Source organism: Corvus brachyrhynchos, unplaced genomic scaffold, assembly GCF_000691975.1.
Source record: "Corvus brachyrhynchos isolate BGI_N302 unplaced genomic scaffold, ASM69197v1 scaffold115, whole genome shotgun sequence".
Taxonomy (NCBI): Eukaryota; Metazoa; Chordata; class Aves; order Passeriformes; family Corvidae; genus Corvus; species Corvus brachyrhynchos.
In genome coordinates this window covers 12,039,568-12,055,971 of record NW_008239553.1, presented here as the reverse complement: position 1 = coordinate 12,055,971, position 16,404 = coordinate 12,039,568, and the positions used below count along the sequence as shown (strand labels likewise).

General features: G+C 41.7%; 1 protein-coding gene across 4 annotated transcripts in view; it reads left to right on the top strand.

Annotated features, from left to right (window-relative positions):
• SUSD6 (sushi domain containing 6) overlaps positions 1–16,404 on the top strand; it is a 91,934-nt gene that overhangs the window by 12,814 nt on the left and 62,716 nt on the right. For 2 of the 4 annotated variants that reach the window (XM_008639519.2, XM_017741750.1), the window contains one exon: positions 6,621–6,713. The gene's annotated coding sequence lies outside the window, so the exon portion shown is untranslated. Of the gene's footprint in view, positions 1–2,634; positions 2,749–6,620; positions 6,714–12,611; positions 12,681–16,404 lie in introns of those variants that run through there. The other 2 variants (XM_017741752.1, XM_017741751.1) reach the window with 2 other exon arrangements.

Below are 16,404 nucleotides of genomic sequence, written 5' to 3'. Positions count from 1 at the left end.
GGCGGGTGGTCGGTGGTGACGGCAGAGCTGGGCTTTCTCTGAGGTCAGCGGTGTTAAAGTGTGTACTGGGGCGTGAGGATTCGCTTGGTGCGGGATGAACCTCTAGGATTTAAAGCCCCTAAAGTAATAGCGGATAAGCGTTCACCGCTGTCTTCTCTTTTTCCTTTCTTTTCGGTGCATAGGGAGACACAGGGTAAGTGGTGTCTGAGATGAGGGTGGTAGTGAACGCGCTGCTGCGGACAATTCAGCGTGAGAAACTTTGTGTCTGTTAGGATTTCATCTTTGCTTTCTTTATGGTGCCTTAACAGTGCCCAGAGGTCAGAGCTTCTCTAGCAGCTGCCTTTACACGTGTGCAGTGCTTAGGCTGAGCCTCTGCGTGTGTGCGTGTAGCAAATCTATGGTAAATCCCCAGTGGAAGACCTGGAACTCAAAAATAGCCACGCTAGGTTTCTCAGAACTGAAAAGCAGTAATTGTTCTAAGTATCCCTAAAATTGGGTAAAGGATGAAAATATACCATAATAAATTGTTCTTTTTTCTAATATACAAATGAAAATAGTGTCTCAGGTTTTCATCTTTGTAGTGTTCTTTTAAACAGATGAATGCAAATACAGCAGTTTCAAGTGGGCGTATTCTCAAGGGGGTTATGTTATTGTGGGGAATGGACGTGATCTCAGTGTAGTTACAGTAACACAGATTTTGTTGAGTGGAAGGGAGTAAGAGGAAGTAAATATATAAATTTAAAATATCCTGAAGTAGTCTTTAGAATGGTCAAGAGCTAAACTGAGCTGATGGGCAGAAAGGATCTTGCACTTGTCTGTTTGCGCTTCCTAGTGGCTTTTTGTGCATGTTCCCATAAACGCTATTATGTAATGGTGCTTCTCTTGGCAGGAATCTATTGTCACCGTAATTCCTGAGGTTTCTGGAGCAATGCAGCTTGTTCAGAAGAGTCGTGGTCAGAGCAATGGGAAGAAAAGTCCTTAAGAGGAGGTTTTAACCTCTTTAATTTTTCATGCAGTAGGACTAAGCTCAAGACATCTGGATCTTTTCCAGAGTATCTTTACCATCCTCTGTTTTCAGCTTGTCTTTCTCTTCTCCTAGGCTGCACTGTAGCTGTCGGGCACCAGCTTGCTGCTTACGTCTACATCAGAGCTGGGAAAACATTGACTCTCTCCTTTAATAATATTTGTTATACTTCTCTTTCTAGTGTTTTTTTTTTCTTTTCCCCTCTGAACAGAAACAAAAGTGATAGAGCACTTAACTGTTGCTTAGACAAGAAAAAAAAATTGAGATAATGGAGAAAGGGAATTCTCCCAGTTCTCGTCTCTCGTTTGAACTTGTCTGTATACATCAAAGGGAGGCAAAATGCTTAAGCAGAGAAGGAATTTACATATTAAATGTCAGTGCTCTAAGGATCAGTGCTCTGTGTGGTGTCTATAGTTTATCGTTGATTTCATCCACCTCCTTTTCAGGTGTCTGCCATAAATCTCTTTGCAAGTCTGCCTCCTTTTCTTCTTTTTGTGACATGCTGTTTTTTGGGGTATATTTTGATGCAGAGAGGATAATTCTTTCTATTACTGTAATCTGGTGGCCAGTTGTGGCATTGGCAGCTTTACAGATCATACTTCTGTCTTTGTAAGTTTCATGTTGTTTCTGGTAGCAATTCTGTAAGCCAGACTTTGAGAAAAAACAACTTTTCTTTTTCTTGTTTTGAGTTTCATCTGCCCTCTTACATTGGCTTGTCCTGTTATTTAAATGAATGTTTTATGGACCACTAGAAAATACAGTATCATCTGAAAGTAGAAATGTATGTTTCTTCAAGGGCCACTGGGTGAAGGATGTGCTTGAAAGATCTGCAACCTAATCTAGCTAGATTTTAAAATTGAAGACCAATATAGAGCAGAGTGGCACATGATAAAGGAGTCATAACTTCCTCTTAGACAAGTCATTGTCGAAACTCAGGTGCCCCCATATTTCCTCTTTAAAGGCAGATGACTCTCTGAAGTATGGGTCTGGGAAAGTACTGATCTCGAGGCAGAAATTTCCCAGCCACAAGCGTAGCAGAGACTTTGGCTCTGTCCCCTTCTCTCTCTGCCTGTCATGCAAATTGACCACCTGTAGACTTTGAGGAGGACCCAACGTCCTTGAGTTGTGCAGTGCTCCACGTCTCTGCTGAAACAGTTTCCACGCAGTTATCAGCAGTTTATATTTAGTGCAGCATGTTGAAGGTGGACTGAAATGGCTGCTTGAGCACAGCTGCCTGGGGAGTCAGTAAGTAACTGAAATCACTAAATGTGTGTCCTGCCTGTAGTGTAGTGGTTTTGATGGAATTTGTTTTGTCTTGGGTCATGGTTGTTTTCAGCTACTTTGCTCCTGCCTGGAGAATTGTTACAACTCACAGTAAGAGCAGCCTGCCATGATCTTAACCTCAGCTGTGCAACATTATAACTCTAGATTTGGGTTTCTGTGACTGTTCCTGTGCGTCACTTCTGCTTTTTATCGGCGTACGTGCTCACACCACAGCCGTCTACTGCTGTAACCTCCCAAATACGCCTCTTGCTTGTTCTGCTTTCGTGAGCAAACAGATGTAAGTTGCTGGCCTCTGTCAGTCCAGAAAGGTTGCATGCTGCACTTGTCTGTGTCAGGCCACTGCTGTTGAATTTTTTTTTCCCTTTTGAAAATTGCATTTCTTTTTGCTTGCCTGAGATACATCCAGAGAAGCCCTTTATCTATGAATAACTGCATGAAAGGTCAGTAGCTTGGAAGCCTTGCTTCAGAGTTTCCCGGACTGTGTCCTGTTGTGCACTCTGCTTGGCACAGGGACTCCCCACAGCTCTCCTGCCCTCTGAGCCACTTGTTGGCTGCTGTAACCAGCTGATCCCAGCTGATCAGGCTTAGCTGGGAGAGAGGCATCTTTAACTGGCAGGGTTGGTCCCACAACCTGCTTGCCTGAAAGACTGGGAGGGAGGGAGGGAGAAGAGCAGCCAGGATTGAATGCTGCTTTAGGAATATGTAAATAGAAACATGAAGGCATTTCCTAGAAGAGGGAAAGGGAAAAATTAACCCATGCATAGCATAGGTATTGTGGTATTAGTTACAGTAGTTTCCTTTTGCCGAAATACAGTAGTCTGTAATTACGTTTATCTAGTTGTCATGAGAAGTGTCATGTCCTTAGAATGCCACCTTACATATTTAATCTATTGTCATTAAGCTATTCTGGATACAAATGGAATGACTTCAGAAGTAACAATTTAACCTCCAGCATAGAGTGTAGTAGTGGGGAATAGCTAGATTACTTCAGTGAAGCACTCTCTGTCTTTTTAAGTCTATCTAATTCATCTGGCTTTGCTGTTCTGTAGTTATATGGATGGTATTTTCCTTGACTCTACTAGAAGTCTTGTTTATGCAGCTGCAAAAATTGATTTTAAGTTTAACCAGTAGAAATGCTTCCTATAAATGTCAGGAAGTGAGCTTTTGTATGTACTAGAAAAGGTTTTCATCTGCGATTCGTATGCTGGCTGTTTTGTTACTGAGTAGTGGCAGCTCCTGCTCTCTCACAGGAAGCTTAGTGCTCTCATGTGGCTTACTACTATGATGCAGTCTGCAAAGTGTGTTTTCAGACTAAGCCTAGTGATGCTAATAAGAGACCAGTGAAAGCCTGGCCTGTTGTTTCCTTGCTTATTTATTTATTTAAAACTGATGATATTTGTGTATGGTAAGTCAAGACATTTTTGAGGAAGCTCACATTGAAGAGCTGCCCTGCTTGTTTCCCACTGCCTCAGTTGTCCCCCTCAGCTTCTCTCTGTCCCTGTGTTTTGGACAGTGGGGAGGCTCCGAAAGTGGAGCGTACATGGAGAACTTTCTCTGCAGCACAAAGGATTGATGTGTCTCGTGTCACTCTGGTGATTCCCTGAGGGGAAGGGGGAACTGCTATCCTGGCAACCAGCCCACCAGCAGTAAATTGGTTTCCTGATATAAGTGAGTGTTGAGTGGAATGGGTTGGTCATCGCTGCCGCCATAACCTTGTAGACAAGGCAAAGTACAGCTTTTGGAGCTGGTTGAGCAGAGTCACAGGAAATTGGCCACTGGAATCACTTTTATGTGGCAAATGAAACACTGCATCGTATTTGTGCTATAGACTAGAATGGCTTTCATTCTCACAGTGTACACTTGCTATAGGAATAACTTCCTTGTAGGCAATTGAACTTTGCAGGGCTGAAATGTGCACTCTCTTAACCTCGTGCTCAGTAGTGAACCAGTTTCAATACTGTGCCTCTGTACACAGCTCCCTTAGCTTACACTTCAAAAGTGCCAGGACCATTTGGAAAATTTTAAAGCTGTTTATTTTCCTTACAGTTTATAATATTGCTGTGGTTTGCTGCTGTTCCTGTTTTTTCTTTGCATTGATTTAATGGGATTTTGCAATAAAATGAGTGGAAATTGAAAGGATCTCTGATCGAAATCAAGTTTGCTTGTTTGGGAATGAAGATAGAAAAGAATGTTGGTGTATTGGATCTCCTGCAGGATTTTTAGAGGTACATAAGTTTTAAGGGGGAAACCCTGCTGATAGGTTGGTCTTTAAAAAATAACCAAGCAAACCAAAACCAAACAATACCCTTCCCAAACTCCCAGTTTCAGTAAGTGAGCTTGAGGATGATGTTCTTATTCTATATAAAAATGCAGCTCTTTCAGACTATGCTAGACTTGTAACGTGATTTCTAACAGTAGCTGTTAAAGGCTGCTTGCTTTGAAATGAGCTGTAGTTTGTATGTGTAATGTTAAACCTATAGATTAGTGAAATGTTTGAATGTCTTTGACCTGTTTAGGTTGTTTGGATTTTCTTTTCTCTGTAAATAACTTCTTAAAAGTCTTCAAGGATGATATATTAGAGCAGCCCACACTTAACACAGTTTTATTAGGGGGATATGCCAGAATCCCCTGTGGATATTGGAGCCTATTTGTGCTGACCACTCCCAAAAGGCATTTTATTTGTTAGACCTAGTAAGGTGCTCTAATGTTAATTAAAACACTTCCCCACACTCCTCCTTTAAAGGAAAGGATGCATACTGGGTATGTGTTGCTCTCTAATGAGCCAAAAGCCAGCTGATGTGCAGTGAAGACATCAGTAATTTATCATTCTGTGCTGTGTATGGATTCATTCTGCCTGAAAGCTAAGACAGAAACTGCCTCTAAAGCACCCTGTGTAGGTTATCCTTTGGTGTTGGTATGCTAACTGAGCAGAATCTCTTTTGTGCCAAAACACCAGCCTGGAAGGGTGATTGACACTTCTGCTTTTCAAGAGAAGTGTCAAAATTGCAGAGCATTTCTCAGAGGGTATGAAAGCTTCACTTTTCCATCTGCTGCCGCATATGCCACTGGCGAGCCAGTGGCCATATGTGCAATCATCCTGAAAGCTTTAAAGCCAGCTTCTCTCTGAAGGCCCCTCACTCCTTTTCAAAGTCCAAAAAGGGCACGCTGCTTGCTTCAGGAAAGGGAGGGTCCTGTTTTCCCCTTAGGAGACTCGAGTACTATGTCTTTTTAAAGCTAAAGCACTATTGCAAAGAGCTGTGTGATCCTGAAGTGCTGTGTACTTGTTCTGCGATGTGCAACAAAAGCGTGCTGGAGACTCATTGCAAGCTTTGCCCTGGTATATAAGTACAAAACCATACAAACTTACTAACAGAGATTAATTAAAAATCATTTCATGTGTATGGGGAGCAAGGTTGTAAGATCAGGGTTTGTCTTTTGGTAAGCATATGAGAGATGTGAAGAGCAGTTTGCTAGGTTTACTTTTCGTTTCATTAGCTGTGAGAACCTTCATCTCAATACTGTTTCTGGTTTCCTGTCTTGCAGGGCTTGCACACTTCTGAGACTTAAAAGGCTGACATTTAAATGTGACAATGAAATGTTTAGCAACAAAGGAGATCTTTAAGCAGGCTAGACAAAAATTCCTTTCAGCTGCATGGCTTTTACTCTCACTCGGATGACCAGTTTTCCCAGTTCTCAGTTTGCTGTTGTACTTTCCAATGGGGAGAAGGTTACCTTAGTAATAACCATATTTTTAAGTATTGGAATTTTTAGTAGTAATGTTGAATAAAAAGGGTGTATGTGGTGATGAGACGATAAAACATACCTGTGAATTTTGGCACTGTAGAAATAAATTTCTCCTACTCTTATCTGGGAAGTATGCAGTATTTGCAATCACCAAAAGTGCATGTCTGATGGCTGGACTTGATGCAGTTTTAATATGGGTATGTCAGGTAACTTTTGGGAAGTTTTTGTCCCACTGAAAAAAAAACCCATCAACCAAGCTTGAGTGCTGCTGAAAAATATTTTTTGTAACACTCTGCTATGCTTGAAACTGTTCTCTTCTTATCCTTGAGATTTTTAAATTGAATGTGTGAGGATAGTTTGCATATTCTTTGATTTTGAGTAACTTGTGCAGTGTATCTCAGACTCAGATCTGAATTTTGTGGGTAATGTCTGTACCTGAAGCACAGCTGTGTGCCTGTGTCCTAAAAACATAATAGAGCTACTTCTACCCCTCAAACCTCCTGCTCTTTTATGTGACAGAGTGCCATTCTTAGTATTCACAGGGCTAATACCTACTTTTTCTGTGCAGTTCTAGGTGTGTGAATCAACCTATCGTCACTGAATTGTCAGTTTAATCTTGCTAACTTGACAACTGTTGTATGCCAGCCTGTGTCAATACCAGGTAAGATGAAAGCTGATGCTGTTACTGTGTTTTTCCTGAGTTTTTGCTTTTAAAACCTGCATTTTGTCCAAATGCTATGACTCTTCCATGTTCTCCTCCTGCAGTGAGGCAGCGCCTTGTTTAGCATCTCCAGCTTTTGAAACAGGAAGCATTCTAAAATGTTCTTATGTTCTGACTCCTTTGTAGCCGTGCCTTACCGTTTTTCTTGACACCTCTGTTAACCTGGATTTTGTGATGTTCAGATACCACAGGCTGTGTTTTTCTTCCTTGTATTCTTCACTCCCTTACGACTCCCTGGTTTTGCTGTAGAAACTACTGAAGTCCTTCCTGCCTTCCAGAGTTGAGCATGCATGATAAGTCACCTGTACTATCTGACCTTTTCTCTTGAGCAGAAAATAGGTTTTGTTTTGATTTGATTTTTTTTCCCCTACCTGCTCCCAAATGTTACCTTTGAAAACCTATCACAGAAGGATCTTGCTTGTGTATTGTATATTTGATGCTTTAGTTGTAAAAAGCTACCCAGATATGTCTTTCGGAGAATTAAACATAAAGCTGTTATTTGGACCTCATCCTTTTGTCCCCCTTTAGAGAAAGGGTGTAGATTTCAGGGGGGTGAAGTAGGGAGGAAATCCCTTTAATGCTTTCAACAAGGTTATTATCCAGTGCTCTAGGGGAGTCCTAGTGCAGACAAACTAATGTGAACCTTTGTTCTGATGCTAATCAAGATAGGGATAATTCTTCTGACTACGCCCTCTTCCCCTCAGAATCCTCTGGCATTCCTAAGGCGTTAAGCTCCTTTGCTACCTCACTTTTTGCTATGCCTGTCTGATGTCCTTGTTTTCTGTAACTGCTACCTTGAGTGCAAAGATTCGAGTTTTCAGAGGGCCTCATAAGGAATGCTTACTTAAATATTTTTAGATTTTTTGGGTGCTCCTGGGTGGTACTTGTATGCTTCAGTTTAATAGATATCTTGGTGGCTGTGTGTGTGTTTATTTTTTGTATCACTAAGTAAAAAACCCCAACTCTTTGTTGATGCAAGACACATTGGACTGAATACAGGGGCGTCTTCTGCTACATGTTGGGCCATGTAACTGGAACTTAGAAGGTATTTTTCATTCTGTCTCTTCTTGGCCAAAGTGAGCAAATGCCATTTCTCAGATGCTTTTAAGGATTCCTTAAGAGACTAACTTCTGATCCCTAGTCCAAAGAGCTTTGTAAGTTTTCTAGTGTGTGCAGCCTAGATAATGTTTTGCTTTATGCCAGTAATCTGCTCTCAGTCTAAACATAATCTGCACAGCATCAGAGATAAGATTGAAGCCTAGGTATATAGCGAAATATGACTCTGCCGGTGATAGAACACAAAAAATAGTGCCTCTTCACCACATCTTATTTGTGACAGTGGGGCTAGGATGGTGGTGAAAATATGGTTACGTCTCATGTGAAATGCTTGCATCAGACAGAGCTGTTAAAAAATGTCACGCAGATCAAGAAGAGGAGGGAAGAAGTGTTTGGAGTTAGCCTCTTTAGCCTTTCCTTAGCAGTAAGAAGCTGATGAGAAGCTCATCCTTGTGCTCCTAAAAGCAGGTCTGCTAATAGGGCAGTGCCGTTAGTGATAGTGGGCTCTCTGAGGATCGATGGTGGCAATCCTCCATGGATAATCTGTCCTGGGTCTGGCTGGGCTGGCCTTCTGGTGAATTTGTAAGGGAGTTTGCTATCTTTCACTAGGGACTGTTCTCTCAATAGGGTGGTTTGAGACCCTTTTTGGTTTCAGTACAGAATAGAGGCATGGGAAGGACTTAGACAAGTTAAATATCTTCCCTAGAAGACAGAAACTGTGTATGTGTGTGCAGCTAGCATGAGCGTATTGGTGCAATGCTCTCATGTTTCATTTTGGTGGAGTGCTTTTTCCTATTGCAGAATTGGAGACCTTCTGCAGTGATGATGTAAAAGTCTGACCTCTTTGCAAACTGCACAATTTTTGCCTGTGTAGACATACAATATCTAGATAAGCTGAGCCCAAAAATGTGTGCAAAAAGGTAATGGGGCAGAGGGAGAAAGGCTCCATCAGAAGATGCTCAACTGAGGAGACTGACTTGAAGTGCTTTCTGCCAGTGGCTATGCACAGATGCAGAGTACATTTCAAAGTAATCCAGCTTTGCTCCTTCATGCAAACCTGTATGGAAACATCAACTCTGGGAAGGGGTTTATCAGCACTTCTAAACAGTGTTGTTTTTTAAGGTTAATTCTGTTGACAATATCCTGAAGAGACATCACTACCAGACACAGTACATTTTATGTGGGCATAATTATGGGCTAAGTGTAACTGCCTTTGCCTAGTTCTATTAACCCAACAGTTGTTAAATCTCAGGAAATGCTCATTTGCAGAGTGATTGCTTTTACGACCTGAAAATAAAACCTGGAAGATGTATGTGGTGTTGGTTTTATCTTTTCTTTACCCTTGATTTGCATATGCAGGACATTTCCTGCAAATGGGTGCCCTGTACTTAGTTATTCTATCACTTTTCAACATCCTGCTCATCTTTTGCGATTTGAAACAAAGTAAGTTGATCCCTATTAGTCTGGTTGACTAATGTGTACCTCTGCCCAGTGTTTTCCATCTCCAGCTGTGCTTCTTGCAGAGTGATACACATCCTGCAGGCTCTCCAGGCATTTTTCCAGACAAGCCTTGCTGAATTTGAGATATGTGATAAGATTTATTTTTATTCTCTGATGTACTTGGTGTCAAGAAACTGTATTTGCTCAAGCAAGCTGGTATTTTATAGTCCTCCTGCATTGTGCATTTAATTGCTGCATAACTGATTCCTTCTGTATCAAGCATACATTGATTTGGGGGTCTTTATGCCAACATTGATTTTGGGGTTTTTTTGTACCATTTGTTTAACAGGCTCCCAGTACACAGGGGAATTCTGCAACCTCTTTCTACTTAAAGTAGTACTTGGAGTTGTTGAGAGGTATTATTCAACTTAGAAAACACAGGACTGTGTCTTAACAAGGGCTTGTGTGTTGAGCTTTTGATGGGATACTCTTCCTTTTCAGAGTAGGGTGAAAGAGCGGAGGAGGCTGCTGTCCTGCTAAGTTCTTTATTTCATAGTTCTATAGTTTTCTGAAGGCAGAGTTCGAGGGGGTCACATGATAAGGCCAAGCAGCAGCAGCAGGCAAACAGCAAGTAGCAAACAGCTGCTTCTTCTAATTCTAGTTCTAATTCTTTCTTACAGAAGTATAGATTGTATTTGTTAATTGACCAATAAGATTAACACATGATTCTAGTTTTCCTTTTCTTAACCTATCCTGGTCTAATTCTAACAGTCATAAGTCTTACACAACTGTTACATAGGTATTACACAAATTTGCGTATATAGTTTCTATCAGCTCTTATTATGTGAACACTCTATCTAAAAAATGTGAACAGTATAGTTCTATCTGTATTTTGTCTAAAGTAAAGAAATTCTGTGAAAAGGTAACACTGCTGCAGTAAAAACTGTGTTTAAGGTCTCTGCTGCAGCTTTTCAATCTTTAAGGCACTTAGCATATATTTCTACTAAAAGTTAAAAATCTTTATTTCTATTTCACTTTGGTGTGACTTCATGTATCTCAGCTTATCCAAAGGTTTTAATTCAGCCCCTGTGCTTTGGCTTTCCTCTGGGCCTGGGTCCAGAGGAGCTTTCACTCCAACACTCCTGTGTATCCTAAACTCTGAAGATACAGCCAGGCACTGTCAAGGTGCTCAGAGAAGTTAAAGGCAACACTTCCCTTTCAGCACCTCACACTGACTGTTCAATTTGTTTAATCCCCATAAATGGTGAATTTTATAGGATGGATACAATAACAGTGGTGGGGTTTTTTTTGTATTCCTTGCCACAAAGATCAATATTAAATGTAAAATCAGTAAATTTTATCTACATATTTTTTCCTCTAGGACTCACAATTACCTTAGTCTTTCTTGTCTTTGAGTTCTTCTCCTTCTTGGCTATGAAGCCAAAAGTGTTATATGTGATAATGATAGAATTCCCTCTTAAGTGTGTAAGGCAGCCTGTTTTTCAAATAGAAAAAAAATTTTTGAATGTAGGTAAGGTTCAGGAGGACAGTGAGATATTTTAAGGAGGCTTTTTGAAGCTGGCTTAATACTTTAGTATACTGGGATTATCCCATGAATTCAGTAGAGTTACTTCAGACTTGCACCATGAAGGTGATTGCTGTTACACCCTCCCCTGATGTTGGAAAGACTATCGCAGAGATCGTCTCCCCTTTTGGCCAAGGGAAGTAAAATAAGAGTATTGCACCCAGAGTGTGTGGAATGCCTTGAGGAGTGTGACGCTGTGCCCGCTGTCCAGGAGTTGGATGCTGAGAAAGGTATTTGACTTGCACTGCCTGTGAGAACAGAGACTGATGCCTCTGAAAGCTGAGGCTCTGTTAGTCTCTCAGGAAAAATACCCGTGAGGTTAGGAAAGTTGATGAGTGTAGGCAGTACTAATGCAAGCTTTGTGTAGTGCCATGAATGTTGTGTAGCTGCTGCCTGGGCTTCTCTGCACGCTTCCTGCCTTTCAAAGCATCTGCAGGAAACAGTGCAGTAAATTAGATGGTCTTGTTTCGATCACTTGTGGATTTTTGCACACCTATATGTGTGCAGTTCTTGAGGCTAGATCAGTTTCCTTAGTATGTAGCTGTCTGTAATCAAGGTGTAATCTACAGTGTGCTAGGTAGTGCTCCCAGGTGAGAACACAAATCACAGTCAAAGGCCAGTAACATGCGATGGAGGAAGGTAAGGGGGGGAAAAAAAGGCATGTAAAAATGTAACTAACTAAAACTGAAATAGCCTGCTTCTTTTATGCGATGTTGGTTAATCTTAAGATTAAGTTAACTAAAACTGAAATAGCCTGCTTCTTTTATGCGATTTTACTCTTAAGATGTTGGTGACATGAGTACATTTGGGAAGACAAACCTTGCAATAATCTACCAGTCTCCTGGTGTCCCGGAGCTAGTTCTTGGAATGCGATGATGTCACTTAGCTTCCTGTGAGGAAGAATTATCATTTGGCCATAGGTTTTTGCCTTTAGGCTGCATTTGGCAAAAGAAGTTTTAGGTAAATTTAATTCAGTTTGCTTTGTATTGGTATCAAAAACTTAACCCCCATTCATTCTATGATGAAGACATTGCTGGGGTGAGCCTTGTACGTGGATAACTTATGTTCTATAGGTAATTCTGTAACAAAGGGTGAGTTTACTTGATGTCTTCTGGAAGAAGAGTTAAAATAGCTGAAGTGCAGAAGCAAAAGATCATTGAGTAAAAATTATATGCTTCCATAATGAATGGCTGTTTCCAGTGTAATAGGGTGTAACATGTGGCCGCTGCATGCCTTGTACTGCTGCATGCCGGTGTACGACTTCATTATGTTGTGGTTTTCCCAATGTGTAAGGCTGTAGGGTTGCCAAGCTTTCAGCTGCTGGTGTAGGGTTGTGCCAGCCACACCTGGCACACAGGGAGGTGGTGACCTTGTAGGTGTGCGGAACATGGGCAGCCGCAGGGAGGAAAAGCATTTAGGTGCTGCTGCTGCTGATGTCTTTCTGCAGTAGTGCTGAGCTAGACCTTACCTCCTTTTGCATCAAACAGAAGTGCTTCCTCACCAGACTTCACTGGTCAGGAAAGCTGAAATACTTGGTGTTCCAAAAACAAAAATCCTGTTGCTTTGGGGTTTCTCAGTGCCTCATGAACAGACTATTTAAAGGGACTGGGTCAACTGGAAATTGCTGTCTTTGAAAAAGTTTCTCTATATTTGTTCATGTAAGATTATGAGAAAGTTTGGAGGGTGAAATGTTACCTTTACGTTTCAGATCATAGTGTGCTCATTGACACAGGTGTGGTTGTTTTGATATCCCACAGAATACATCTGGTCCTTCCAAATTTGAAGGCTTGGTTATGCTTCTGCTTTTCTTCTGTATGCTACGTGAGGTAAGAAAACAAGCTGTCCCGTGTCTAAAGTTCAGACCTTGGCAGAGCACTGCTAATACCTGAAGCTTCTTTTAATTTGCAGAGAAAAAAATCCTTTAATTATTGGATAGATGACAAGAATGCAGATTGAAGTGAGACTTTTGAGGCAAAGCTTAGCTTTTAAGGTAGAAGCAATCATGGCTCTCCTAATGAAGTTTAATGTTGGCACTACAGAACTGAGGACAGACTTGGGGAAAGACAATGTAGAAGTCTTGTCTGTCCTGTGATATACTGGCCTTGCCCCCTTGATCTCCTTATCCTTGGCAGAGGGCAGGTGCCGTGTGCAGAGTTACTTCAGCCACTGCCATTTTCTGCCGTCCTGTGTGCTTCTCTTGAGGTGACACACACAACTGCTGGTCTGCTCTGACCTTTTCTTCTTAGGCTTCCCCATGCAAGGGGATCACTGTCCAGCTCTGGTTTCAAGTGATCCTAAATAGATGGGCTATCCAAAGTTAAACACAGGAAAACAATGGGTTTTGTTTGTCTCCACAAAGTCCGCCTTGTCTGGAAACTGTAACGAGTCTGCTATGGTTTCACTGCTGTTAGCCACAAGCAGAGTGAATGATACTAGACAAAAAAAAGCCTAGAAGTATTTGTTATGGAAGTCCATATTTAATCTCTCCCTGTAGCCTTTGGCTTGCTTAAGGCTGTGTTACAACCTTGCTGATTTCCAAGACTATTGATTGCCCTGTGTCTGAAAATGCATTTAATTATGTGATGCTCTTATAGGCGGTAGGTCTTCCTTTTCACATGGAAGAAATGGAGACTACAGATCTTGCTGCAAATTGATTGTGAGTAACTTCTGGTGACATGGAAAAACTTAAATAACAATAACATAAACTGTGTGCAGAAGCCTGAGTTGCAGAAGGCTTCAGAGTCAGAAGCCTGTATCCAGCTTTCAGCTTCCATAGGTTTCTACACCACATGAGTGCACTGTTTCTGCTTCACTTTGGTGTGAAATGTATCCTTTTATAGTAGGATCATCAGTAAATGATGAAGGCAAAACATGTAAGAAAATGACACTTTGTTCTACAAACTTATCATCAAAAGCTGACATTCATAAGCATAAAAGATGAAACTCTGGTCCTAAGATGAGACTTCTAGACAACTCCCTCTGTAAATATTTAGCCTAGCAATAACTAAAATTCTGATACTACATCTCCTTTTGCCTCTGGCACTTTGTGGCTGTGGGGCTGTTAGCCAGACACTTGCTGTCTGCGTCTCTTCTGTGCTGCATTGCTTTTTGCACCTGCTGCTTGGGAAGAGGCTGAAGAAGCCTTGCTGTCTCAGTAGTGAACTTGAACCCCACATGAGAGCTATACACCAGGTACCTGGGGCACTGCCTTTTTGTCCTCCTGTAAGCAAATGCTTGGCTCTGCTGAAGACACTTACGGATTACTCTGCATGTAAAAATGTTAATCTCTGGCTTTCTTGCCTGAACTCCCTTCCATAGGCGGAGAGCAAATACAAAGAGAGATGTATGGGTCAGGGCAATAATATACTTGGACTCAGACTGGAGTGTTTTAAAGGGGTGGAGAGGGGAGGCTGGACATGTTGCGACCCAAATAGATCTGGGAAATAATGCTGGCACTAGTTAATCTGGCCTGTCATTTTTCATTTTATTTACTCCTGGCACTTGATTGTCAGGCTAGGCTTTTATACTGTGTTCTCTTTGTGGCTTAGACTGCTCAGCACTGCTGCAAAATCCTTCTAATCCTTTTTGCTATCTGTCTCTTGGAACGAAAACTCAATTGACAGAGTGAGTACTTGAATTCCAGAGAGTAAGTGTGGATTCGGACTTGGGAAGAGTGAAGAACCATCATATATGACAAGACCTTGTTGAGAAGGAGGGGGTCTTGCAAAGGTGAATTAACCTATGTGCTATATCTTGGCAGCTGTTAAGGGCCTTTGCTAGTGTCAGGGGTCTTATCTGCTTTCACAACTAAATGGTACCCACCAACAGGTGTTCAAATAGAAAAAGACCTTATTGATCTGGTTTGGGGTTTTTTTAAGAGACAATGAGGATGCATTAAGATTGTCCCTCTTGCCTTGTAATTTTGCTGCATGGCAGATCCGTATGTGGGGTAGCACTGCAGAAGTAGAAGCCTTCTCAGCTGGCAGGCTTGTGTTCTGCAAGATGTTAGAAAACATTGCTGCCATGTGCCTGCCTTCACGTTTGTTGAAGAAAGACATGTTTCTGGGTGCTCTGATTGGAATCAACTGTGTTGGTTGCAATTCTGAGTAGTTCTTTCAAGAATTGAAGGTTGCTTCACGACTGTGGTTGAGATGTACTGTGCTAACTGTGCTTACTGCTGCCAAATGCTGCACAGTTCCAGAGTGTAACTGTAATCTGCTGGTGACAAAACTGGTCTTTCAGAGTTGCAGCTCTGACTTGGCTGTGGATAAATCAGGCTTATGTTAGGACTAAGCAAAACTCCTACATGAGCATTCTCATCCTCCTGTTTCTGGCATCTTGACATAAAAAGTGCCTTGAGCTTGACTGCCTGGGCCAGAATACTGACAATACCCGTTCCTTGGAAAGCCATATCTGGACTGGGAATGTTGTGTCTGTAACAGGGAAAGGGGAACAGGCATTTTTCCTCTTAACTTGGAAGGAATGACCTATTACTTTTGCTTTTAAATATGAATGAACTCATTCTCCTTACCTCAGATATTGGCCATATGGTATTCCTGGTAAAAGCAGCAGATGTTCTTCTTCTGCTGTGTTTTGCTTTGGTACACAAATTCTCTTTGTTTTCTTTCTGTCCTGTCTGCAGTGGGCTGTAATATTGCTCATCTTGAGTGGATCTGGTTACTGCCATGATTTTCTAAATGTGCATTTACAAATAAGGCACACAGTGCATGAAATGTTGCTTGTGGAGTGGATCTGATGTGTGTATGTGTCTAGGTGGTAACAACCCTGTGTTCTGGTTCAGTATGCTCAGCTCAACAGCTTTTCCCTCTGTTTTGCTGTTACTTACAGCCTCTGCACTTTGTTCTTCAACATAAAACCAGGTTGCACCCTGCCTTCTTTATGATAGTTTGGTTTGGTTTTGCTAGTGAAAGCAGTTTCTTTGCAAATCTGCATCACTTTGTATCCCAGTGCCTTGTTCTTCTAGTGAGAGAATAAGGATACTTTTGCATGGTGGTTGTTTTCTATGTTCTCCCTGCCAGTGTAGTTTGTCTTCTTGTGTACTCATGAGCTGCTGTTCCAGTTTACTAGGGAAGAGTAGGCATATGGAGGTGCACTGCAGTCTGAGTGCCATACAGACCGTGGCATTTAGCAGTTTGGATGCAGGAGTTTGAGAACTGCACCCGTAAAGAGTTGTTCTCTGTTGTGTCTTTTGTTTGCATGGATTATAAAGTCCTTGACGCATCCATCCTTGCTGGTGGAAGTAACTCAGATTTTCCTGTTTCATGCATTCTTAGGAATCCTCATGTGGAAAGGGGCACATTGCTTGCCACTGGAGTTCTGTTGCCCTAAAGCAGCGTCAGTGGCTGGCTGAGCGTGCACTGCCATGCTGACCTATGCGAAAACTCTTTCACGCATGCAGCTGGAACAGGCATAGTTACGAACCAAGCCCTTCTGTAGGCTTCTTGTCTGGGCATAGTTGAAGGCAGCTCCTTACTTCCCTTTCTCTATAAATCTAGCTGTGGTCAAAATTTATTTCTACTCCCTTTTCAG